This window comes from Etheostoma cragini, chromosome 4 (assembly GCF_013103735.1).
Source record: "Etheostoma cragini isolate CJK2018 chromosome 4, CSU_Ecrag_1.0, whole genome shotgun sequence".
In the NCBI taxonomy this organism is placed as follows: Eukaryota; Metazoa; Chordata; class Actinopteri; order Perciformes; family Percidae; genus Etheostoma; species Etheostoma cragini.
In genome coordinates this window covers 29,222,369-29,250,224 of record NC_048410.1, presented here as the reverse complement: position 1 = coordinate 29,250,224, position 27,856 = coordinate 29,222,369, and the positions used below count along the sequence as shown (strand labels likewise).

At 40.9% G+C, this 27,856-nt stretch overlaps 1 protein-coding gene and 1 long non-coding RNA gene across 4 annotated transcripts in view; both read left to right on the top strand.

The window, feature by feature from the left end:
* grip2b (glutamate receptor interacting protein 2b) overlaps positions 1-27,856 on the top strand; it is a 285,228-nt gene that overhangs the window by 153,573 nt on the left and 103,799 nt on the right. The gene's annotated exons all lie outside the window — the stretch shown is intronic.
* On the top strand, positions 21,793-26,770 carry LOC117944026. Its single transcript, XR_004656479.1, has 3 exons — positions 21,793-21,920; positions 22,998-23,001; positions 26,757-26,770. It is a non-coding gene; the product is annotated as an uncharacterized LOC117944026 (long non-coding RNA).

Below are 27,856 nucleotides of genomic sequence, written 5' to 3'. Positions count from 1 at the left end.
CTGCTCCCTCTGCAGTAGGTCAAATAAGGGAACCAGACATCAGGTGTGATGCATTGGAAACACACAATGTGGTGGTGATGGACCCGAGGGTACCTGTCTGCAACCTTGCCTTCTCAGCTTATTAAATATACATCATTCCACACAGAGGTACGTGGAAACATCTCCACTAACATGAAGATTTTAGATCAGATAAACTTTGTGTTTCTTGGCTGCGAAGAACCTCTCCTCCAACAATCTTTAACAAGTTTCTAGTTCTTTAAGGCCGCATGGGGGGCAGTTTTTTAGTTTTTACCTAGTTTAGTTGGTCAATGTTTGGCCTCCAACATTAATTTTACTGAACTGCCATCCGACCTAAGTTGGAGGTAATCAGCATTATAGGTGATGAAGAAGCTGAAGCTCTAGTTCAACGTTGATCATTTATCAAAACATGTGTCTTGTCTTTGCGTTTCTTTCTCCATCACTGTCTGCTCTGACTTTCCTTTATTTCAGCCACTACCCTCACACTGATGGCCCCAGCTTAACAATGACCACACCTCAACACAACACTTACATGCAAAACCTGATAAAAAAGGTTGCATATCTAATGATTTAATGGAAACATTTGATTTGACAACATCGTGTTAGTAACCTGTGAAATTTGCTTTTCAAATGGCGAAAGGGGTGGTGTGGGGTCACAGACACATCCAAAATCATATGTGACTATGCTGAACTGAGAAAATAAGAATACAGAAATAAGACACGGTAAGACCATACATTGAGCAACAAAAAACATGTCCGGCATGTAGAGTTCACAACGATTGCCCAGCTGTTGTCCCCGGTCCAAGAGATAATCCTACATGAGAAAGTCGCTGGTTGCGCCTTAGTGAGTCTCACAATTGTATTTTCGAGGTTGAACGAAGGCGAACCTTGATTCTTTTTTTAATACACATCATACCTACCTATCAGTTGTATGAAGTTCAGTGGGAGGCCAAAGGATAGTACAATGAATGTCTTCCTGATTCTGCTGTTGTTGAGCTCCATCTCCAGAAAATGTGCGATTTAAGCAGGGAAGACAGACACTGCTTGTGAATGTTGAAGATCTCCTTTTTATTGGTGTAAAAACAGTTTTTTCTTTAAAATAACCATTGCCCCAAGCACTTTGCAAGTGTTAAACTTGGCTCTGTCTAATGGGAGTTGAACACCTAACCCTGACAGTGTTAGTGCTTTGTTCCACCTATTGAGCTGCACAGAACCCAGAGAACCATGCTCTGTGAAGCAGCGCCCGGAGGGTATCTGGTGTAGTTGCTCAGTTGGATTAGAGTTATGACTCTAATAAAGCAGCTCCAGCATAACACGTTCTGGCTCTCTGATTCAAGAGGATTTCAACTGTAAGCTGCAACTCATCTCTGCGTCTTTGTTCATGGCTCTGCAGTTAAAGAATCTACGACTAGGATTTCAATCTAATCCATTGTGGTTTCCAAACAGAAAATTCCAAGTTGTCCCCCTCATCCAGAGCAGGTGAAAGCTAGTTAACTTGACTCAACCGATTAACTCTCATTTCGGAACATGTTTTTGACTCCTTGGTGTTTTGCCTTAACATATTTAAATTTTTTCCAGCACTGTGGCATTTCTGTAGCTTTCTCCTGGATGCGTTGCTACGATCTAGAATCTGGTTGCTAGGTTTAAAGTTCAGCCATTAAACCTGTCATGCTATGACTGGGGACTACACAGCTGTTTTTTACAGTGTGTTCAGGGGACAGGCAGCTAGCAGATAGTAGCTAAGCACTAAGGACCTTAGTGGTCCCCTAATATGTATCTGAAGTCTCTTTTAAATAGACCTTAGTGGTCCCTAATACTGTATCTGAAGTCTCTTTCATATAGACCTTAGTGGTCCCCTAATAATGTATCTGAAGTATCTTTTATATAGACCTTAGTGGTCCCCTAATACTGTATCTGAAGTCTCTTTATATAGACCTTAGTGGTCCCTAATACTGTATCTGAAGTCTCTTTATATAGACCTTAGTGGTCCCTAATACTGTATCTGAAGTCTCTTTTATATAGACCTTAGTGGTCCCTAATACTGTATGTGAAGTCTCTTTATATAGACCTTAGTGGTCCCTAATACTGTATCTGAAGTCTCTTTTATATAGACCTTACTGGTCCCTAATACTGTATCTGAAGTCTCTTTTATATAGACCTTAGTGGTCCCCTAATACTGCATCTGAAGTCTCTTGACCAACTGCCACTGTGCTCGTTTGAAAAGCCAGGATGTCTCTCTCTCTCATGGGTGGGTCAAATTCTCTGGGGGGGCAAAGCAGAGACAGGGTAGGTAACCTTGCCCCTTATGAGGTCATAAGGGGCAAGATTGGCTCCTCTGAGGTTTCGTTTTCTCAAAGGCAGAACATGATACCCGGGGCTCGAGCTATAAGCTTAAACTTTAGCATGTTTCCTGTAGTGTACTATGATTGATGACTGCAGTGTCTTCCACATTCCCAACGGGTTCGTGCTTTGATGGATCTCGGCATTCATATGGAAATGATTTGTCGTATTTGTGTGCTGCTCGTCAGCGGCAACTCTGGGATTATAATTGTGTGTTTGATGCCTCTGTGTCTGCCTGAAGGAAACACCACCACTATCCCATTCCTGGCTCATTTCATTTGTCACAGCTCAGTTTAATTCCATCCTCCGGCCTCTTCAGATGCCATGTTTCCATGTTTCTGTCACAGCCTCTGGAACTCTAACTGTGGAGCTTCTGTTTCCACAATTACTGTATTAGTGCAGATAACAGGGGTAGGATAACAGCAAATGGCCACATCACTAAGTTGATTTTCATTTGAGTGGGATAGTTTCACAGTGAGACTTCATCCTGTGACCGGATGGTCACATGACGCCGGCTGCAGAGCCCCGTGGCATCGGTGGCAGTTGGTCGTTAAGTTTAGCCAATAAATAAATTAATAAATTAGTAAATTAATAGGTGAATATGAGCAGGGTATAGGGCACCGTATAGGGCCGCCCGTCATTTCAGAGGACATTCTTTTTTATTTATTCTATTGAATAAATAGATCTATAATAAATCTATTTAACTATTAACTATTTAACTATCTATTTTGCCAAATAAAACATCACATTCCTTTTTTAGTTTGACTTGTTTTCCTTTGAGTCAAATAATATACCACAATTCAATGCACAGTTTATAGGTTCAGTCTGCTTAACATTTCCAGTGCTGGTTCCATGGTAACAGAATTTTGGATAGCCGTCGTTGAAACGTGAGGTGGTCATGTGACGACAACGAGGACTCTGATGCGTTGGAAATGGAATTGTCAGATTGACAGCACTGTAGCCCAATGGATTTGCGGGTCCATGATTGCCCGGATTTTGCGGGCAATCATTTTCCAGGGGGGAGCCATTCTGCTTTCGACCCAATGTTGGTGAAAGCGTTGGAATATGAAAAGCATCAAACATGCATTTCTGATGAATGAGGTGAGTCACTCAGAAATGAGTCACTTACTAATGGCACACTTTGAGAAACCAGGCGATGGGTTTGGATTTGTTACTTTAACAGTGATTACATTGCTGATTCAGTTTCTGTCAATGGACTAATTGTTGCAGCTCTACATGTAAATATTGAATTTCTCCGAGCCTTAATTTCCCACAGACATTTAGTTATTACTGGCTGTATCAGCTTTAAGCTCTGGCTTGTTTATTTCTGCAACATGCAGTACAGCATCTCTCTATTCTTAATTATTGGAAAATAGAGTTAAAGATTTGGCAAATTAGTAAATTTCAGTCTTCTGTGATAGCATTTTATTTTCTGATAGCAAACTTGATTTCAGATGTCTCTCTGTTCATCTATAAATACAGTCATGTGCAGGATGGCTTTGTACCCAGTACTTCCAAATATTCTTCTAAAATGTTCCACATCACTTTATAAATCAGAAGTTAGATTAACTTTGATGTCATGCAGTCATGTTGTCAGTCTACTGTAAGTGGCCCATTTTTCCAAAAGTGGATGAATCATTTCGGAATGAAACTCTTAAAACATGAAAGAATAAATTCCGATAGACATGCGTCTGGAAAATAGCTGCAGTTTACTTGAATTTGATTTGTGGGCGAGGCAGCGTCTGACGCATTCATTTTAAATGTACTCATTAGTGATCTCGGGAAGATTTTATTTTGCACACTTTTTGCATCTTTGTCCAGTGCTCGGCATCCAATACAAAAAATAAAGAAACATATATTTGATGTCAGATTATCAGTGTCCTTTGAAAATAAATTCAATACATACAATGACCTTTCAGACGTTATTATCATGGCTTCTGTCAACATTCTTGCACTTACTCAGAACATTACGTAATGACAGACAACTTATTCTTCATTTTCTATTTTGTTCTCTTCCACATATTCCTTTTAAACCACTCTCACCTGAAGCAACACAGTCCCCCTTTGCCTGAACCTGAACCCCCCACACTTGCATTTTTAATGCAGTACTGTTTCCAGTCTGAACACCTGCCAATACATTGATTTGGTAAATGTACATGATCCATAATTACCAATATATTAGCCTACTTAATGTGGCAGAAAGGTTATTAGAGGGAGGTTATTCAGATGTAACCGACATAACAGTACAGCACAACTAATACAGTTGTGTGTAGTATTAACTACACATACTGCACTGCTTGGTACTGCCTGGGGCCAGCCAGGGTAACTCTGTGTGAGCAAATAAATAAATGTTTTAGATACATATTGTGTGTGCACTGACCCAAAAAGAGCCCTGCCAACAACTTTTTCAGGCCGGGGTATAAGGGCTGCAGGCTGCAGGTTTGACCTGGGTCAGGCAGTAGTTTGTATATACCTGAAGAGGCGTAACCCAGGGCGCAAAATCCATAAATATCTAGTAAGATTGCCGTGTGTGGATCTGACAAACTGTGACAATTACGGGGAGAGAAGTAGGATTTTAAAAAGTGAGGGAGACATGTCCTCCCTATCCCCAGTGGAAATGATGTCCCTGGATTGCCCTGACATATTTTGCAGACCTTCTTGGTTACCAGATGATGTGTCCCATTGACAGTCATGATCACCTGACGTCTTGCTTGAAATGGCAAGATTGCCATGAAGTCCGATGCAGACATTAACGTCCATGCTGACAATAGCATAAAGCTTCAACCAGTGCTCTATCTAAGTATAGCCTCACAGGGTGGACAGGGTGGACAGGGTGGACAGTATGGCCGTAGACCAGCAAATCCTCCAAACCAATTTGACGATGTGCGTTGTTTGTTCCCTATCCTCTAACCCGACCCAGAGGAGTTTTCAACGTGATGGTCGCAATTTTAAATACATCCTTAATGTTGTGAAACGGTCCCAGTATGGTTATGTTATGAAAGTCAATTTAAGGAAAAGAAGAGTTGTTTGGGTCAAAATCCGACCTTACTGCACTTTCTGAAGGTTACGCACTTTGCGCTGAACATGACGTTTGTTAAGGTAAAAAAACTTTTACTTTCAAACACCATTCGGTCAGTTGCCTTTTGCTTTTATTATTGACACAAAAAGTGTCCTTTAGTGTCATATTTAGATGCACTTGGTTGAGACGCTTGGCCTTATAATCCGGGTCGGGACATACGTTTAACTGACATCTGGCACAAGAATGGGACAGTTAGGGTAGTAGTAGTAGTTTATTTAATCATTAAAATAAAATATGTATACTGTATATACATACATCCATGTATGTATACATACTGTATAAATAATTAAAGTGACAGATACATAAGGTGATGTACTTCTCAGCACAATCTTCCAATATGATTGAAAGTCATTCAAACAAAAAATTCCCATGTTCAAAAAGGAAAAGGAAGAAATTCATATAACAATTTATCAGGTCCGACCACCTTTCTCTGCTTTATCCTTTAGTAAATACAATATCTTATGCTTCACTTATTTTCACATCATAGACACAGGTGCATACAGACACCTGCGGACATTTATATGTTTTTGTTTCTTTTCTTCCTTTTCTTCATTCTTTCTATACTCGCTAACTATGGGTGATTAAATAAAAACACATCCACACTAGACTTAGTTTATTGTGTGATATTTTAGTATATAGCTGTATTGGTACATAGATGCCAGGGTTAGGCAAAGATCGTGGGTGGGGTTACAAAAAGTGTTTTTGAGTGACGCATGATATTTTCAAAGAGAATGAAAACCATTTCTAGTCATAATAATATTACAAACCATTTTAATCCCAGTTGGATTAACTCAACATTCAGTTTTTGCAGCCACTTAGACATTCTTTATTCTATAAATTCCTAGTTGGTTTCATGTTGAACTCATTTGATTCAGACCACTGCTTGGATAACAGAGTGGCGCTGCAGTGGCTCCGCTCTCAACTCTTTCACTCTGTTCTGAAAAAAGGAATCATTTAGTCTTGCGTGGAAACAAGCCCAATGAACATCTATTATCATCCTTGAAATTTAAGATCTCAATAGATGCAGGATGTAACGGCATATTTGGCTCCAGAAGTAATATTTAATTCCAGCACGCATGTATTGAAGCAACAGGGAACTAGAGAGCTGGTAGGAACAGGCTACTTGACCAGAGTCTGGTAGGACCAGGGTACTTGACCAGAGTCTGGTAGGACCAGGGTACTTGACCAGAGTCTGGTAGGACCAGGGTACTGGACCAAAGTCTGGTAGGACCTGGCTAAAGTGCCAGAATCTGGTATGACCTGGCTAATGGACCAGAGTCTGGTAGGACCAGGCTTGCGGACCAGAGTCTGGCAGGACCAGGCTTGTGGACCAGAGTCTGGCAGGACCAGGTTAGCAAACCTGCAGTTCCAATGAGACATAATGAGAGAATTCTGCTTCCAACCTGTAGGGGACCAAAGAGGAAAATTCCTCTAGTGTTGCGTTAACTGGAAATACAAACGGGCACCACAGGTGGTCTGACATTAAGCCTTGTGTTAAATGGACACCGACATGGCATCCATATCTTGTGAGTTACAGATAGTCAATTTCTCCCATTTTCTCGCAAAGATAGCTCTTCTAGATCTTAGAGGAAAGGTTGCATTGCATTGCCCATCTTGATTATGTCAATGCACTGTTTAAGGCTCAGAGGTTCGGGATTGGACCAAATCTTTGCAAGCGCTGTCTTACAGGGAACACACATTATCATGGACACGTCCAAAACATGTGGAAGCATCCTTTTGTCCACATTGTCTCCAACACTGCTGCGGTGACTGGCACATTTTGCTTTTACATTTGGGGTGTGATGTAAAAGAGAATCAGGTTTTTTCAGCCAAATTCTCTCCACCTCTTGAAACTTGATGAGTGCTGTGCTTTCCAGATTAGACGCCAATCCTCCTGGGATGTGTCCGTCTTAAATTCTTTTTTCCCATTTTACATTAGCTGGCCATTTTTTAAAGAATGAAACTAGTCCTGTGTTTATTAACCTAGGTCTTATTTAGAGCCGGGCCTCTTCCTTGTTTGTCATCATCCAGCAGACTATAGATAATCAACTTATAGCTTTTCTTGTTTTTGCTAAAAACTGAAAATTCTTTAACACCCCTGTTCCTATTGAATATCCAGTGTTTTTTTTTTTAGCTGCAATGTTACGGAGGCAGTTAAGAGATGCAGATTCCAGGCAGTGCAGAGGCACAGCAGTGTTGAGTGTAGTCTGTTACGTACTCTGTCGCCCACAACAAACTTGGAAAGGCTTCATTTGCTCAGGGGCTTCTATGAGCTATCACACGTCTTTCACTCACACACAGACACACCTAACCCTATAGGGAAGCTCCTACAACTCAACACTGCTGACCCCTTCATAACTTGTGATATTAACTCCAGGGGGGCAGATTTTCATTTGCACACCGTCCACCTCAGGGTCCCGACTCAGCCTTTTTAGCTGTGCTGTGATTGAAAGCATCTTCATTCATATATCCATATATCACATGTGATTCCTTGAGCTCCTTTACGATGACTTAATTTTCAACACCACAAGTATTAATGAGTGTAACTAACTCAGCATGTTCCTATGCAAGCCATTGGTGCATATAGCTAGGAAAAGTAATGCCCTGTGATTTATATGTATTCCACGTATTTATTACTGTATGCCCCACATTGTAGGTTATTGTAGAGAGAGTGTTTTGTGTAGGGAGGAGGTCAGTGTGTCATTTTTCAAGAATTGGTTTAGGATTCTGAATGATTTTTAAAGCACTGGTTTGGCATTGGAATCGTAGATATCCAAATCCCCAACCCTAACTGCAACAGCAGCTGACACGAGCAGGACTTCAGAGTGACCAGTACCTGTCTGAGAGTAGCCTTTACTCGGCAAAATGTAACTAAAGACCACAAAACTTCACTGTCATGTGACCGATCGTCACATGACCAGCCAGAAGTCGCCTAATTTTCTAGGACATGACAGGAACCCGTTCATTAGAATGCATTGTCCTCTAACAACTGAGTCTGAATGTGGGGAAGCTAAATGTTTCCTTTTTTTCTAGACAAGAGAAGATCAGAGGCAGAAGAGATGGAGGATAGTTATTTGTGCAGTTAGCTTTATTTTTCTTGAAATTATGAGATTTCAGCATGCAATAGAAGAGTGGGGGTGTGCTTTACCAGCAGGCCTATGATTTCAAGATCTGACTGGGCTTTGGTGTTTTAATATGGATGTTGTAGCCCACACACGCTGTCAGCAGAGATTAGCCTTTGTAAACTGCGAGGACGTAACATGTGAAGTCTGCTGCTGAGGCTTTTCACTGCTCCGGCTGCCACCCCCACCCCCCCTCCTCACACACACACACACACACACACACACACACTAAACAATTCTCGAGATATATTATTCATAGGGGAAGCCTTGTGAAACTCGCATTGTGTATTATTCATAGTATCGTGACATATAACCCATACACACACTGATGCAGAAAGTGATTCATAACATGATGCATTGCCCCCCCCCCCCCACACCGAAGAAACCACAATTATCATCACAATCGTTTTTTTGTATTATTGGTGATATTAAACAAGACAGAACAAGCATATTGGAACAAATGAGGACAAGGGAAACAAAACGTGTCATAGTGGTGTGTAACAGACAGTGACTCTAAAGAAAATGACATTGAGTCAAAGAATCATTGGAATTGGCTGGGGAAGAGAGTGGAAGAAGAGAGGAAAAGAGGAAAAATGGAAGAATATAAAATACAGAAAAAAGAAGTTCAATGAGTTAAATGAAGGTAAGAAAACATGGCAAACTACTGAATCAGAAAGATGTGTATTACTATAGTATTTACCCTGCTTGTAATTTACCTTGATAGGCGTAGATATACCCAAACAACGATATTAAACATTAGTGAGAAAACAATACACAAACAGAGACATGTATAAAATTGCTGTTTAGTATAAAGAAAAGGAGGATGAATGGGTTTATATGAGAATGGGTGTGCAGATGTCTGGATAGAGGGTCAACATAGCGGCGGCCACCGAAGCGCAGCAAACCCGTTGATGCCGCTGTTGCTTCTACGTCCCCCGGATCATTGATCTGATTGGTTGAAGGACTGTAGAGTCATTTGAACTATGCCCGGTGGTCACGCCGCTCGTGCAGAGAAAACACAGAGCAGACTCCCCAGACCGGCGCTCAATCTCGGATCTATTGAGCTGGGCTTGGTCCGCTGATAGCCAGACTAATGTCATGCTACTGTGCATTTCTAATATCACTGAAGCATGCATGCTTTTTCAGCTAATAGTGTAGTTTCTGTCCAGACAGAAGAGCAAAAACACGTTGTGCATATTAATGTTGATGTAATATGAATGTAATGTAAATATAATGTTACATTTTCATGCGATTTTAAAATGTTCATGCCATGGGACCTTTAAAGTTCTGTGTTAAAGCGTCCTGTTTTAGGGACTAATCACAACACATAGTACTTGTCCTGGGAGCATGTAGATATTAGAAGAATATGATGGGTTATCAATTGATACATATCTTATTTCAGGTATTTTAATGAATTTGCCGAAGGACACCCCTCCATCAGCATGTCTTGTTCTCTCTCGCTTCTCCTAATCCCATATCTGCTCTTCTATGTCTGTACTGTCTCTTTCTTACCATTTCTCCTCCATTCCTTCCCTTTTCTATATTTTATCCCACCAATCTACCCTCTTCTGTCCTCTCATGTTTTTTCTTATATTCTCCCTTCACCGTCATTCACGCAGCCACCTATTCCCTTCCCCTTTGGTATACCCTCCTTCCTCTTCAACACCTACATTTCATCTTTTCTTTTTGTATTCTCTTCCACTGACTTCCTCTCCGCTCATCTCCCTTCTTCTCTCCTCTTTCTCCTTTTCCCTCTCTAATCCGCCCTGCTGCCTTCTCTCCTTCTCTCTCCCTCTCTCTGTGCCATCACTGCCCTCTGCTGATTGACGGCAGCTTCACATCACCCTGTCGAGGGTGAGCCCACGCTCTACTCCAGTTTTTTCAGGTGTCCGGCAGTGTTGGAAGATGGATTAAATATGAATTCCAAAGTTGTTCAATCATTGCAGCCATCTTTGGCATCATTACTATTAGCAAGAAACAAATGACATTTGACATATTGGCTCTTACTTGCATTAACAGGGATGTCAATACATCATCCAACACATTAGCATTTAACATCAATCAACGTTAGGTTAAAATTGGTTTCCACTGCATTACGTTCACTCCCAAGGCTCCAAATCTGAAAATGCTATGAATAAAAAATGGTGATTTAAGCAGACATAAGTAGCCCTACCCCTGTATGTATTCTTAATGAAGACCCAAATATACATATCTTTATATAAAACTATATATATATCTATACATGTATATGAAGAAAAAAATACTAAACACAAATACAATAGTCTAAAATGTCGTTGCTGAGACTTCATGCCTTCATTTCTAATCTAGTTCTTTCACTAACAAAGACGAAAGTGTCTTAGCTAACAAACCACACTTACAAACTCTTAAATGTTGGCAAAGCTAGAGCCAATAATTAATGAATAAATAAATGAATAAATAAATGACCAAAGCTCAAAAAGCTTAATGTCAAAACTTGCTAAAGAAGTCCAACCCATTGATCTAAGAAAAGTAATTTAGTTAGTTTTAATGCTCTTATTGATTTGACATCCAATGTTGTTCATACTGTAAATGGGGATACTTGCATGCTGGGTCGTAAGCAACCTGCTGGTATTACCCTGTGTTTGGTTCTGCTCCTGTACCATGCAGGTCCCCAGAAGCCTGTGTTTATCTGGATAAGTAGTTTATGTCAAGAGGTTATGATGAAGTGGAGCCATGCCCACGTATATGTAACTAGGCATACTAGGCAACTAGGTACAAATAATGAGTACAAGCCAACCTTAGCAGATAAATGAGCACTTGACCAAATCAGCGTTATAAGAACTACCTAAAGTGACGGAATCGATCTTTGGGACAAATGTGTTTGTCGTGTACTTTGATGGGGTGACCGTGTGTCCCATGTTGGCTGAGTCCTGCAGCGGCCCGGTTTCAAATCGGACCTCTGCTGATGTGATCTCTGCTGCGTGCCGTCCCCCATCTCTCTCGTCTATCCACTATCTGTCAAAGGGAAAAGTCCCCAAAAATAATCTTTAAAATAAAAAACAGATACTCTTTGGATTGTTTCACTGACAAGTCAAAATTGTCGGTTATTAATTGGTGAGTTGTTAACATCCCTGTTAGGAAGCAAATGTGAAAAGTGTGCCACAGATTGTTTTGCATCCATGCCATGATCCCAGCTGTCATTGGCGTGTAATCCCAGGGGAAACATGTACACTGTCCCATGTAATTTTAAACATTTGAGCTGTACGTCTTTAGAGACAGAAAGGAAGGAAGTAGACAATGGAGGCCATAAGCTCTCAACAAGAGCCTGCAGAGATGCGGGGATACACAATCTGCCATGGTATTGTGCGCATGTGTGTGTGATGAATGCTTGATTGTTTTAGGGTGGATATCTGACATATCTGGAGCAGAGACTGTGAACATTCTGCTCATTAGATGAAAAGGAAGGTGAGTGATGGATGAGCAATGAGAGAGCGAAGGGGAGGACAGACGTTGGATGGACAGACGGATAGTGACAAGAAATAATCACATTGAAATATAAGAAATAATGAAAGTGAGAGATGAGAGATGGCGATGAGCTCTGCAAACCCGAAGAGAGGAAATAAGGAGATGATCATTAAGTTTACGAGAAGAGGTAAGGAAAGGGAGATGATTAGGCAGATGCACATTTACATCCTGGTTATTTAGGTGAGTATTTGAGGAGAGAATCAAGCTGTGGCAATCGTCTCTGTCAGTCCTTGAATAAAGTGCAAACACAATCGTTCTGTAAGTGGGAAACTGTTCAGTCTAATAATACTCCCAATAACCATATAATTACAGTGATTGCAATTCTGTGTCATTATTATTCTGCAGCTTTGAAAGGATTCGGGGAAGCCGAGTCGGTAGGAAAAAAAAACTGTCATGAATTCAGAAAGACTCACAAAGTGTTGAGTACGCGCCTTCCTTAAAGATGCATGGTGTGTTTTTTGGGGCGAGCAGATAGGAGTCACAAGACGCTCTGAAAAAGAAGTTCTTAAATGGAGCTGAGGCAACAATAAGCCTGCCTCTTTGTATCGGGAGAGGAGGATCACTGAGGCCACGCTGTGACTTTAGAACTTCAAACACACTCCAGCAGATCCAATTTCTCTGTGCGGACACTTTACTTATTCAGCACTAAGGCGCAATGAAAGACTTGTTTGATATTCCAGGAGTTCTAATTTGTTTCCCAAAGCGGCTTTACAGAAGACACTTTTTTCTGACTGTGAACACGACCTTACCCAAGCCAGGCATTCTGCATTACTCTTACAGTAAAGTGGCTACAAGACTTTAATCAGCCCAACGATTTCACTTTGAACAAACACAGCTTGCTGTCTTTTGAGTGTCCTCGTTTAACATCAAGTAGATGAACAACCCACTTTATTTAACAAAAGAAGACTTTTCCCCAAAGCGTAGTCTCGCATTGACGGAACTGTCTCCACAGCGCTGCCGAGTAAGGTCTGGCTACGCCACACATGAATTCCAGCAAAGGAGAAAACTTCTGGGTTGTTCACATTTCTTTAAACCACTCACAATCGTCTTGGGTGGCACTAAGCTCCGGACGCAGCGACGGTGGCTCTGTAACGTCTTGGGAAGGGAACTAAGAACCCATAAAACACAGGGCTTTACAGTAGGGGAGAGAAAAGAATTTCTCCCAGGAAACGCGTGTTCATCTCTGTCACGACCAAGGCGTAGACCCTCTCCTACGCTTTGAGAGTGAACCAAACCAAAAACCAAATTCTGGTCAGGCCAATTACATTGTGCATTGGGCGGCCTTGACATAAGGATGGCAGAGTTGCGACGGTACCGCATGAATTCTCTGCTACTTCTGTCTCACGTGTTGCACTCATCTATGGTGATCCATTTGAGAAGTTATTTATGTAGGAAGAAGATGGCTGCCGCTGCTGGAGAACAGCGGTCTGGCCAATCCGCTTTGGCCGCGACTCTGGAAGACTTGGAGCTGAGTCATTTTTAAAAAAAGAAGCTGTGTTTGGAGTTTTGCCGACGGGATAGCACAAAGGTTTAATCTATCAACTAGCGTTGCTCTGATTGGTTGAAGCGCTATCCTATTGCGTACAGAGGGAATTTAAAAAAAGACAACCGTTAGTCCCGCCCCTCAAATTGAGCCCCGCCAACAGGGAGTTCCGAGATCCAACATCTTGACGTGGGTCTGGCTTGTCCCACATCGAGGGCTCTGTCGTCAACTCTATCTGTAGAGTGTATCGAGAAAACTGTAGATATGAATTGACACTATAAATAAAATTGAATTGAATTGTTGTGCTAGGATCGTGGACCATTGAATCGACAAATTGATGCAGATCGATGCAGCTACACCGCTAAAATGAAAAAATAAACAGGTTTGTGAAGACCTTCAGTAACCCCAAACTACTTCCACTGCCTCAGGCGTTAACCTCCGCCACCCAACCAGCGGCGAGCTCATGGAGCCGTGACGGGGAGAGAAAGGCGGCTCTGACCCGGGGGACAAAAACAGTTTCAACTTCATTTCGTTACAGACTCACAGAGGTGAAAGCTCTCGCACCACGTTAGCTTAATGAATGGATGCTTCCTCCATCTGAGGTCAGCCATGCGTACACCTTCTAACCCCCCCCCGACCCCCTTTGTCATGACTTATTATGGGTAGGCTGTTAACACTGGAAAAGCCTTGTTTGTTTCAGCCCGCAGCCTTTGTTAAGCTGATTTATTCTCTGTTGCTCCAATGGCAGCATTAGTTTCATGGCGGAAATTTAAAGTTCAACGAGTCATAAAAGAAAAGTCTGAGAAGGTGATCAGCTTCATAGAGATTCTAATTTGAGACACCATATAATTACAAAACAAATATTCACATTACCAGAACATTGGCAATATTTTTCTGTCTCATCTCTTTTGTAATTTGACAGTTTTAATATAGGGCTCGGCGATATAGAAAAAAACTAACACCACTGTTATATTCTTCACCAAATAACTCAATGTTGATATTGTGACTATATTGTATAGTTGACTGTTGGGGCTTTCACAAAATGTAATTTACACAACGAGATTTTCCATAAATATTCCCCAATACATTCTCGGGTAAAGGTAGATAATAGAACAGCTAGAACAGTCTGGAGAGTTGGGAAATGACATCACTTTACGATGCAGCCTATAAAACTAGGAAAAGACATAACTAACCACATTATATATATATAACCATATTACATAATACAATATATCCAAAGTTGAAGACGATACCTAGTCTCATATCGTGATATTGATACAACATTGAGCGCTTTTCTAGTCTTAATGACTACTCAATGCACTTTTATATAGTAGAGGAACCATACGCCGCACATTCACACACATCTACATTTTCTACGATGGCACAGCATCGGGAGCTAATCGGGCTTCAGTGTTTTGCCTAAGGACACATCAACATGGCACCGCAGGACCACGGATCGAACTTCCGACTGGCAGGCGACCACCCTGCCACTGATCCAGAGCTTGTGGAGCTTCATTACCATTGGGACTGTTGTGGAAGTTTCTGTAGAGCAGGAGAGGAACTGTTTTGGAGAGTGAGACTTCGTTGGACTAAAATAAAGCCAGCTGCACAACTGAGTTAAGGTTTGGGATTCGGTGGGATTTTGTTATTCCCTGGAGAGAAGTGGGGAGACAGTTTTCACAGATTTAACGCAGTCACAGTGTGACATCATCTTGCCAAATTAAAACAGTAGCATCCCCGTCTTATATCCTGTTTCCCCTAGAGGTGAAAATGACGTGTTTTGGAAAACAAGTCTAATCTTACAGACAAGTTGGAGCTTCTTCCTGACCCTGGACCTGCTTTGATAAACGTAGAACTGAACTGACGTCTCCTTCAGACCCAGACAGGGAGGACACACAGGGAAGGGACTTTCAAAGCCATACAACCTGTAAAGCATTGTGAATAAGTATATGAATAATCATATTAACATATGCAAATCATAGAAGGATATATTAAATCACGCTTAAATGTAATTTTTCCATTACAGTACATATCGCTGCGAAAAAGTAATGTGCTGTAATTTGTATGTATTCCACAGTTTTCTTGCTGTATGCAGCACACTGACGGCTGCTGCTCTTGTCCTCGTAGGGAGGGGGTGGCAGTGGATGGACGCTCCTTTTCTGACACCTCGGGGTGCTCTGTACCTGGCTAAAAGTCTCCTTTTGTTGACGAAACTCAACTTGTAACCACTTCTTGGCTAAACTTAACTGTCATAGGACCGCTCGATCGCCTACATTTTTAATGATATCACACAAATTCGTGTGCGTGTGTTTTTTTGGATGATATCATAAGATATATAACATAGATGGATAGATAGATATTTATTGATCCCAATAAAATGGGAAATTATAGTGTTGCAGCAGCAAAATCAGTGCAAATGATTTGCTCAATGGCACTTCGACAGGGGCACACTCCGTGTCTTTTTTCGTTTCGCTGCCCAGATCCCGGCCCCCAACATCTTTTTTTTAGCTCCGCTCTATCTCTGTCCCACATTCATTAAAACAACAATTTTCTAATTCAGTTATTGTACAACTGAGACACCCAGAGATAAAAGAAACCACAGAACCAAAGAAAGGAACAACAAAACCTTGGACTGCATTTGTTTCTTCCCTCTGTTCTTTCATGCTCCGGTTTTTTATTGGTCCCCATGTGGCCTGGGTGAGTCCTGCCCTCTGTTCTGCTCCCACTGATCAAACACAGCAAATCCCCTTCTCTCCTTCCTACATAAAAAAACCTCTCAAATGGATCACCACATAGGAGTACAACATGTGAGACAGAATAGATTAAAGTCTGTCGTCGTCGTCTTGACAACACATTTGTATATATACCAAAAAACAACAAAACACAGTTGGTTTGACACAAGTCCTATAGAAACAGTTCCGTTTATTATTATCCCAAATGAATCCCATATCCAAGGGGCTTAGGATGGCCAAAACGGCATCTGTGCTTGGGTGTGACAAGATGGCTCCATAGTTCCCCCTAACAGTTTTCAAAGTAAAAGCCCTCTCCTTTAACCCTCATGTTGTCCTCATGTTGTCCCCATGTTGTCCTCATGTTGTCTTCATGTTGTCCTATATCAGTGTTCTTTTTAATTCCCCAAAATAACATGATTGATTCCACCCAACGCTCTTGCCAAGTACAAATCTCTACTTTCATTCATTTTGGGGCATCATATTCAATTTTATAGCATTTGGAGAGTTTCTAAATAGTATTGAGTAAAAGTTGACATATTCCAGTCTGTGATAATCATCAACATCCATTCCTTTAATTTTAGTCTCAATAATTCCTAGATCTGCTTTTCTAACTCTAACATTAGGTATAATTACCCATAAATAAGGTTGATTGACACTTAATTCCCAAAATAACTTGTTAGTGTTACGTAGTGTTGAAAACGTCCCCGTTTCCCCTTATGAGGTCATAAGGGGCAAGATTACCTCCTTTCTCTGCTTTGCCCGCTTAGACAATTTGGTCCCCCATGAGTGAGAGACATCATGTCTTCCAAACGAGCAAAGGGACAGTTGGTTAAGGTCGCACCCCCAGTTTCCACCTTGCCGCCCCCCCCCCCCCCCCCCCCCCCTCTCCTCCTCAAAAGCTACAGACTCAGAAAAGGCATTTATTACTTAAAACTCATAGCACGACTGGCTCTAGGGGCTGGAATTGTGCACCAAGGCCGAATTGTGGAAAAGAGACTTCAGATACATTATTAGGGGACTACTAAGGACTATATAAAGATCCTTATTAAACCGAGCAGAAATAACTAGATATACTTATTGTGTACGCGTGTGCGCGCACATCTATGGCATCCTTATTAACTGTGGCAGGACATATCCAGCATGCATGCACGCATTTCTATGTGTTTGTCGTGCATGTGGACAAGCGTTTCTGTGCTAAATAAATGTATAAAAACCATAGAAAAGAGAAAGGAGGAGGACGACTTGCAAATGCAAGGTGAAGAGGTTAGAAAGGAAGAAAAGAGAGAAAAGGAGAACTAATAAAGAACACATGTCTGCTATAGCTGCGTGCTAAATGCTCATGCTTTCCTTGCATTCTGTATTTCTCTTAGCAATAGAAAGTAGCAAAAGGGACAATATTGCTAAAATGGCATGGTATCCCATTAAAGTCCTTGACAAATATCTAAGAGAACCCACTGTCACTAATTACATGTAAATACAAAAAATAACATTATAACTACAGCATGTCTGCCGTGAAAAGATAAGGATAAAGGTAAAGTATAAATAGAAGATAAGACCAGACTGAAAGTAAAATTAAAACTGAGCCATATTCAAATTATTCCTGTGTCCTTGCCATGGCCCGCGAGACGATTAGATTCACTCCTGCAAAACTGCAGCGAGAGAGAGTGGTGTTGTAAGAAGCTGCACCCCTTTAAGTCAGCAGATCTGTAATCCTTTAGACACACTGGTAGTCAGTGGAAATCTCATATCAAGATGGCTTATATAAAACATGGGCACTTTGGACTCGTATCACTGCAGCAGCCACTGCAGAAAGCTATAAATATATACATTTACACTACCATTCTACTGCAGGGAAATAACAGCTTTCCAGAATTCCAGTCAATTTCAACATGTAGCTCTGTTTTCTTTAATTTATATTGCTGAGAGTAGAGAGATAAATGATACCAATCTGTGCTGTCTACACCATGTTATCCTCCTGCTAATGTTAGCGCCCAACAGGCTTAAACAGGGCAAGTTATGAACTTTTTTTTAGCCTATGTACATGCTTAAAATGTCACAGAAAGACATAAAAGTTGCGTTAAATGAGCCAGTCCACATACCTCGGTTTATTTCCTGTTTTCCGGTGAAGTCCACACCAGTCGATTGTCAAAACCTTTCTGCTTTTCTGTCACATGTCCTGCAGTCAGATTCACAGTGTTCACTTGGAAGGAATAACTACACATGGCTAGGCACTGGTAGTGACATTTTGAACATGTTAAGAGGCAAAAAACAAGTTTAAAACTTGCGTTGTGTAACCCTGGTGTTGTCTTCCCGTCAAAATTGGAAATCACAAACACTTTTGCTGACGCTTTTTTATCAATGTTTTAACATTTTCTTACATTTTTGTCCCATTTTCCAACACGTTTGACGCTTTTTGGTCAATAAACCACATCTGTAGAAAATTAAACCTAATGTTTGAGCTAGAAAAGCAGAAATGATTAGGAAATATTTAGACCGAAATTAAAGGAATGGATGTTGATGGATAATCACAGACTGGAATATGTCAACTTTTACTCAATACTATTTCAAAACCACTTCAACGGTTTTTTTCAAATGCTATAAAATTTAATAAGACGCCCCAAAATTAATGAAAGTAGAGATTTGTACTTACTTAAGAGCATTGTTTGGAATCAATCATGTTATTTTGGGAATTAAAAAGAACATTGATATAGGACAACGGGTCAATTTGACCCGAGGACAACATGAGGACAACATGAGGGTTAAGCCTGTTGGGTGCTACCACTAGCAGGAGAATAAGTCAGTGCAGACATCACTGATTGGTTTCATTTGTCTCTCTACTGACAGCACAAATTTAAAAATAAAACAGAGCTACATGTTGAAATTGACATAAATTCTCCTTTAAAAATTAAACTATTAAGCTTTATTCGTAGCTGACAGACAATACCAGGGCTTCTGGCGGTTTTGCAAGGTACTATTTCTTTTCACACTAAATCTAGCAGCCAATCAAATGACATTATTCTAGGTCAGGGGTCAACTCTCAATTTCTGCGTTCCATTTCCAACAGAGGTTTCTCAGGTTTTACAAACTCAAAGGATTATTTCCATAGAAATGGCTTCTACACCTACAGTAGGCCTAGCTAGGCTACATGCAGAATGATAGTTCAGAAGTGAAAGAAGGGCTTGTGTTGTGGATTTGCTTTTTACTTTTCTGAGCTCGAAGAGAGACTTCAGTCGCTCGTCTTCTACAGTACATATCCACATGTAGCCGATGCGCGATTGACTGACTTGTGCGACAACTCGTGAGTTATCGACATCTCCCGAGTCACGGAGGACTCGAAAGTGAGTGAATCCCGTGGTCTCTGAGCTTCTGGCTCTGAGTCTGTGGGTGAAGAAGTTCCTATAACCTGTCTCGGACTGTCTCTCTGCTCACCTAGTCACTTCAGTTGACTTGTTGAGTTGTACGTTTTTGCAGCTAAGATGGCTCGGACTAGTAGTAGTTAATGTTGCAAGAGGTTGATTGTAGTAGGACTCAACTGATCCAAGTTACTGATACTAAAGACTCCAAGAGTCAAGTGAAAGATCCGACTGAGTCACAACTCAAACAGGTTTAGTATCGAAAAGAAAACCAACAATTTATTAACAAAATACAGAAGTGATCTTTTCCTCAGAACATCTCAGGAACGCTTACATGTATTTCATAAGTGACCCACTGTTTGGATCCTGGACTGCCCAGTTAGATTATAACGGCAGGCTTACTTGTCCAATTAGATTACAGCAGGGGTCCTTGATTGTCCAATAGAATTAAGAAGGAAGTCAGGAGCCTTTGTAAGTGTGTTTGTGTGTGTGTGTGTGTGTGTGTGTGTGCGTGTGTGTGTGTGTACGTGTGCGTGTCCGTGTCACATTAAGCTCCTGTTGGCTGCTGTCTCGATTTAATCAACTTGACACACCAGGTGGGACGGAGTTAATCACCCCGACCTGACTCGGAGAAAAAGAAGCCGTGGGTGCGTTCAATTTGAGTTTGTCATGCTGAATAAGGAGCTGGGATGGGAGAGTTATGACGGAGGGAGGGGTGAAGGAAGCCACAGAGAGAGAGAGAGAGAGAGAGAGAGATATCAAGGGCACGTGAAAAAAATACAAGACCGTATTGTGCAGAATAAACATGGGCGCTGAATGTTCTTATGGGGTGACTGAGCAAGAAAAAAAAAAAGACTGCCCACTCATCAGCTGCTTGCTTCTCCTGAATCATGTCATGACTCAGTCAGTGGCTCTGCGTAGCTCGATGTATTCAGCACTTGTTTACCATTGAAAGGTAAAAGGAGTCAGAGCATGAGTCTATTGACACCAGAAAGACTGAAGCATGTATGTATCATCAACTGAAGGGGGTACTCTAAGTGTAATTGTCACTACAGTCTTAACCTAACAGTAGCTTGGGCCCCCATCAGGCCCCCTGTGTAAGAGCACTCAGCCGTGCAGCCGGCTTTGTCCAGTGGTCACTGGCGGTATTGCAACAGTGATAATGTCCCCCGTTGGTCCTATAGTAGGGATATTAGTAGAATCATAAACATTAGGTGAGTGGGTGTATTTGACCTCAGCCTGGCCTGAATGCATGGTCATGCCGGACAATGGCACTATTATAAAAAGCAATCCGATCACGATTGTTTTGTGGTTGGTATCCTATCATCTTTGGGGGAGACCCAGGACTAGGTAGGGGGACGTCCAGCTGGGAGGAGGCCTCGGGGAAGACCCAGGACTAGGTGGAGGGATTATATCTCCAACCTGGCCTGGGAACGCCTCGGGATCCCCCAGTTGGCAAGGTTGATGTGGCCCGGAAAGGGAAGTTTGGGGTCCCCTTTTGGAGCTGCTGCCCCTGCGACGCGAAAACGGATAAGCTAACAAAGATGGATGGATGGATGGATGGATGGATGGATGGTTGGATCCTATCATCTTCTGGCTTGACCTCTGTGAGTTGATACTGAAAGCAGGTATGAGACCTTGGAAAACAGAGTGACGTAAAGCAAGGTTCAGTTAACAATGTTCTAAAGTCTTATTGGTACACACAAGTACATGTTCTGTACATTTTTTTAACAATTCCTTCATTAACTTCAATGATGTGAGTAGATGGATTGTAAAGGGACACCAAAGGAGAGAAGGATTGGTTCAAGGTAGTTTTGCGCAGATACATCTCCAGAGCAGAAAACATTATAACAATTCATAATCCCAATTAAGAGAGATGAGAGAAGCTTTGTTCAGACTTTTCAGAGAATGGAATGTAACATATTCACAGCAAAGTGAATCTGCGCGTGTTTGTGAACTAGAAGGTCTTAGAGGATTTATAAAATTTATAATGCAAAAGTTTTCATTTGGAGTGATAAACCCACAAAGAAGTATTTCAACCTGAACCCTACAGTACAGGTGCAGTGGTGGAAGAAGTATTCAGATCCTTTACTTAAGGAAAAGTCCTAGTAGGACAGTGTAATAAGGTTCTGCATAAAGTAAACGTTCTGCATTGAAAATGTTGCTTACTTCAGCTGCTACTGAGAAGTTTTTTTTTTCTTCCAAGAAATTAACCCTCTTATAGCAAGAGTTACAACAAGCTAAAGAGTGTAAAAAAATAAAACTGGGTTCAGGGATTACTATTGCATGGTAAAAGTACGTAACTATCAGCAGGAAAAGTACTTAAAGTAATAAAATAAAAGTACTAGATGTAGATAAGCCCTCCCATTTTAGAAATTGGAAACGACCCAAACTGTTGCGTGTTAAATGGTTTGATAATTTCAGATGGACTTTTAGGCCGTTTCATTTATTATAAAACATCATATTGATAAACTACGTGTTTGTGAGTGTGTGTGTGTGTGTGTGTGTGCAAAACTCTTAATTTGTAAAGTAACTAACCCTTGTGTTGTCCCTTTGCTTCAAAAACTGACTTTTTTTATAGTTTTCACAAAAAACACCTTACTACCACTAGTTTTACTACTAGTACTTTTTGGAATTCATGATCAAAAACCCTCATATATGTAAAATTATACCTAATATTTGAGTTAAAAAAAGCAGAAAAGTTGAATTATTTTGAGTAATAGTCAAGATCAGAGGAATGAAAGTAATCAATTGTATTTGCAAAGAGTGTTTTATGGACTCCAAGCCATTTTTTGTGTGATTATTTGGGTTACTTAAGTACAGTGCTTGAGAAAATGTACCGAGTTACGTTCCACCACTGAGTATGTGCCATATGTAGATGTTGTGGGAGCAGTCTCGTGGTACAGAGACATGCAATAAACTATGTTGTACTTTTGTCTTCCAGTCACCTGGTGCTGTCTGTCTTTGTACTCCATGCACAACTTTGAAACGGCTCATTCACGTTGCTCTGGTGGACAAATACCTCGGGGAAGACAAGCTGTGTTTGACTGCATGAAAGACACATGAGGAGTGCTTCTTTAAACTCCTCTTACCACTGATGTGTCAGCCATGTCCAACTGACATTGTCTCGGACATCGGGTCAACACAGGACAGCCCAAAAACTGTAGAAGACGTAGTGGCATAGAAATAGAGAGATAAGAACTGAGTTAGACTTTGAAGAGAACTATTTAAATACCACCACTGTGACAATGGTAATGACTTAGATAGTAGAAATAACGCTGGTAGTCTTGACAACGACATCCTGATAGCTATGCAGTTTGTTGGCCGTCATCATGATGAGCATGAAGATGAATATATGATAGGAAGGATTGTGACATGGCTGTTCTAGTACCCAAACCATTTATCTTGTGTGTTATGTGTGCTCCAGTGTGCTGCCAGTCTAAATGTTGCTGATGAAGGCTGATAGTAATGAGGTCAAACAGGAGACATGTGTTGGCTTCAGCCGTCCGAGAGAATGAGAGGCAAAAGAAACATGAAAGCTCTTGGATCTGTTCAAGACCAGATGCTAGTCTCGCATTGCCAGACCTATCTGCACATCTGCTGTGGAGTAAGGTCTGGGTACACCAAGTACACGCTGAGATAGGGGGAAAAGAACGCTCTGTTTTTGTGTTGTTTTGGTTTGCATTTCTCTAAACCAATCACAATCGCACTAGTCTCTGAAGGAACTAGAGAAACCTTGTCTCGTCTAATGAGTGTTGACCAGATCTTGTCACACCTCCAGTAACCCAACATTATTCATTTATGCATCATTATTACTTATAATCCGCTATTCCCAGCGCTGTTTTGTGAGTAGGACTAGATGCACACTGCTACTGATGGTTATAGATCACTTCACCCTGGCACCTGGCCTGAGCTAGCATCTAATGTTACAGCACTGCAATTCCCACTAGACCACGTGAGTGACGGCTAGCTGTGACTATCGGCGTGCAAGATGCCGAAGAAGTCAAGCGTACGAGGATGACCCCTAAAAATCGGACCCGCCAGATACGCCAAAGAAAACATCCCAAATCTACGACAAGTTCCACAAATCACCTGAAAGCTGTACAAAACAGCTGCGACTTGATAAAGTAAGATTGCCATTGGACCTTTTCAATTATATGTATGTATATATATTTCACCAGGCGCCTCCTGGTACGGTATCATCACGATACGTTTGTCACAATACGATATTATTGCAATTTTAAACATATTGCAATAGTCTGCGATATATCGCAATTTATAACCTTTTTTCCAACTTCTAATTTTTCCCAATTTCAAATGTCCCCAAAAGGAAACTTAACTTGACGCCTGTGTTATGATGCATTAACGCCAGTGAAAATATCACGATGTGCTGTATTGATATTTTCCCCCACCCTTACTAAATTAAAGTAGTTTTAATGTCCACTCCATTGGACAGTCAATAGAAGAAACCCTTGCATGTCCCTGTGTTAACTACAGCCAGGGATCCTCAGTTTCCAGAGACGTCCTGTGAAAAGGGACATAAAGGATGCATATAGGTGTGCAAGCTTTTTTTTCTCCGAGAACTTGTAGCTGACTTCACAAGCTCACTTCTTATTGGCTGTTGAAACAGCTGACGTCCCTAACATTCTGGAACCAGCCTCTGGCGACATGACCAACTGACTAAAGATGCATGTTTCATGCAAAAAATGAGAGTTCCTCTTGTCTTCCCTTTTTGCATCCATCTTGAAAATCATATGGTTTCAGGACATTATGTATTTATTTTATTAATCTAAATTCTATAACTCATGTTTCTCACTTCCTGCGTGTCAAAAACGAGTCTGGAGTCATCACCTACGGCTGCTGTACCACGGTGAGTGGGCTTGCAAACTGTTTAAATTCCAGTTGAGTTATATCCGACGTGTTCTGTCATGTCTTGTGACCCATGTGAGATGTGGACCTTACTAATTCACAGAAACGTTCCCAAGTTATGTCCAACCTAAACGAACGAGAGAGAGAGAGAGAGAGAGAGAGAGAGAGAGAGAGAGAGAAAAAACATCAAACTACCAATTTCTAGCGTGGAGTCTGAGGTCACGCTCTCTTCTAGCAGACGAGTGATGAAAATACGCAGCGGGAGTCAGTGCCAGCAGACTTCCACATCCTTTCTCTCCGCGGACAATTCCCTTCAAACGCTCCACTGTTGACACGGGAAAAGAGGAAAAGACCTTTTCCCTCGGATGGTGACAACTTCCTTGACACTTAAGGAGGTGACGGCGCCTCTGCGACCAGCTACAAGTCAGTTGAAATCCAGCGGCTTCAGTTGAAAAGAATTTAGGACATTGAAAACAACAACTTGTGCTTAGAGCACACTGTAGATTAATGAATTGATTGCATCATGCAGGAGCCTAATGCAATATCCCTGCAACAAACACTAACTGTGTGAGCATGTCATGGTTTAGAGTAAGAATACGTTTTGCTTCATCTCTGTAGTCGTTTTGGAGCAATTTAACTGCTCGTGCCACTGATGATATTTACATCATAATGTTAGACATGTGAGTTACATAGGCCAACTGGTGCTTCCATTGACAGACAACGTTCATCTAACTATACATTGGGGAACCTTTGTTTGTATGTGTGTGTCATTCAAGCTATCCCATATGCGCAAAAGACGTCACACACCCCAATTGCCAACGTTTGGTCAGACTTTTGAGATGCCCTTAGAATCTCTTTTTTTTATAGTGACAATTCTAGAAACCTTCTGTAGAAGAGAGACGGCAGTAGTGTCTCACGAGCAGTCTGTGTAAGAGAAAGTGGAAATTGAAGTGAAAGGTGTTTTTATGGACTTTAAATATCTATGAGTGTGTATGTATATCTCTACTTTTCACTAATTTTCAATTATTCAATTTTATAGAATTTAAAAACAAATTGAAGTGTTTTTGAAATAGTATTGAGTAAAAGTTGACATATTCCAGTCTGTGATTATCATCAACATCCATTCCTTTAATTTTAGACTCAATAATTCCTAATTTCTGCTTTTCTAACTCAAACATTGGGTATAATTTCCAAAAACTTAGGTTTATTGACCATAAATTCCAAAAATTGCTGTAAAAGTAAAGTTAATAAGTTAGTGTTACGTAGTGTTAAATGTCAAAAAAAGTGACAAACATTGAAAAAAGTGACAAGAACATAAGAAAAAGTTAAAATCATTGATTAAAAAGCAAAGCATAAAAGTGTCGATTTTTGCACTCCTAAGATTTTGAGAGTTTTTCTCTAGTTGAATTGTGACTTCCAGACTCATTGGTTACTGGTGTGTTTTATGTTTCCATACATTTACATTATAGTACTGTTTAATAAACCTACTGCTTGGACATGTATGTGATCATCAGTGACGTCACCCATTGGTTTGCAAACTGCCGTTTTTAAGCCAGGAGTTGGCATTTTGGCCGTTTATGCATAATAATTGTGTATATACAGTATACATGTTGTGTGTATTTGCTATCTAGCAATAACAAAGATATAATACATGCAGGAATATATGTACAATTGAATGAGCAGTGGGAAAAATGTGTCTTTTTTTGGACAAATTACACATACTATTTAGTGCAGTGTTTTTTGTAAAATCCCAATTTCCTAGCAGAGTCTCCTAAATTATGGGTAACTGCCTCTAAAACGGATACAGGGTTGCAGACCTACATTGAATTCTCTCAAAGTTCTTAGCAGAGCCTTTAGGGACTCTGTGATTGTGCAGTTGAACAGTTCCAAGCCCTTGTGGACTCAGCAGGAGTTGTTGAGTGTGTACACCAGGGCTTAGCCTGAGTGTGTGAAACCTGTGATGTCCCAGCAGCCTTTGCCTTCTGCCCACTGCACGGTGCATGTTGTGAAATTTAGGTTTCACCTCCCTGTGACCCTTAGTAGCGGAGGAAAGGAAGGGGATGAGGGGTAGAGGCAGTCCTGGATCTTTTATGCAGTCTACGGTTGCCTGGAGCTGTCCGTGGTGCTGAAGTTCAGCATTTAGCCCTGTAGCTCTTGTTTTATCTATTTATCTTTCTGTATATCAATTTCCAAATGTGTACAAATTGCAAACATGGATAAGTGGCTCATTTCAAACTGGACTGACTTGTTTTTGAGGGGACTGGCGAGCTGCCCATGGTTTGAATGGTTTACTCCCACAACTGTCAATCACAGTAGTCCAAATTAGGTGCAAATGTTGTTTGTTTTTAATTTAAAGATTTGTTTTCTGTTGCATTTTTAGGCGTTTATTGACAGGACAGCTGTAGACATGACAGGGAAGAGCTTTAGAGAATGTAGGACCCAAGTGCAGAGGCCGTAGGCCAAATAGAGCTCGAATATTTAATAAAGGAAAATCCATCCAAACAAAAAGTGTCCAGCAAAAAACAGCAGGTAGAGAAATCTAGGAATACGTACAAGACAAACAATACTGATATATAATACCTAAAAGGACACTGGAATTATGTGCAATTTACGACGTGCAGTATTTAATATTTAACCATTCATTTCATTACTGTGCAATATTTGCTAATTTATTATTTTGGACTTAACTATTTAATTTCATTACTGTGCAATATAAAATACTCAGGAATTTTGACACACCAAACTATATTTTTGCACAATGTTTATACAAAAATATTTTATATTTGTATTTTGATGCTCTCAGGACTGTGCAGCAGTTCCCCCCCCCCCCCCTCTTTTTTCTGCACCACCTATATTTTATGTTTTTTTATTTTGTATTTTTATATTTCGTGTCGACACTGTAAAGGAGTTTCTATAATCTCGTTGCACCGGTACTGCACATGTGTGTAATGACAATAAAGGCTTTCTGAAACACGCAAACCAAAGCCACGTCGGAGCTAGACCAAGACCCGCTGTGCTGAGGGGTCAACCTCCATATTTGGGCGCCTGCTCTGCCAACTGAGCTATCCGGGCGCCCCACATATTTATTAAATACATATTACAAGTAAGCATGTAAAAGTAGACCATATGAACATATGCATTTACTGCAGTGATATAAAGCTGCAACTAACAATAATTTTTATTGTCAAGAATATCCTGGATGAATGGGTTAGTTGTGACGTTGTGTTTCCCAAAGCAAGAGGGGACGTCCTCCAATGTCTCGTTCTGTCCACAACGCGAAGATGTTCAGTTTGCTGTCACAGAGGAGAGAAGAGACTAGACAGACATTCACACCTAATAAGCTGTCACCAGAGAAC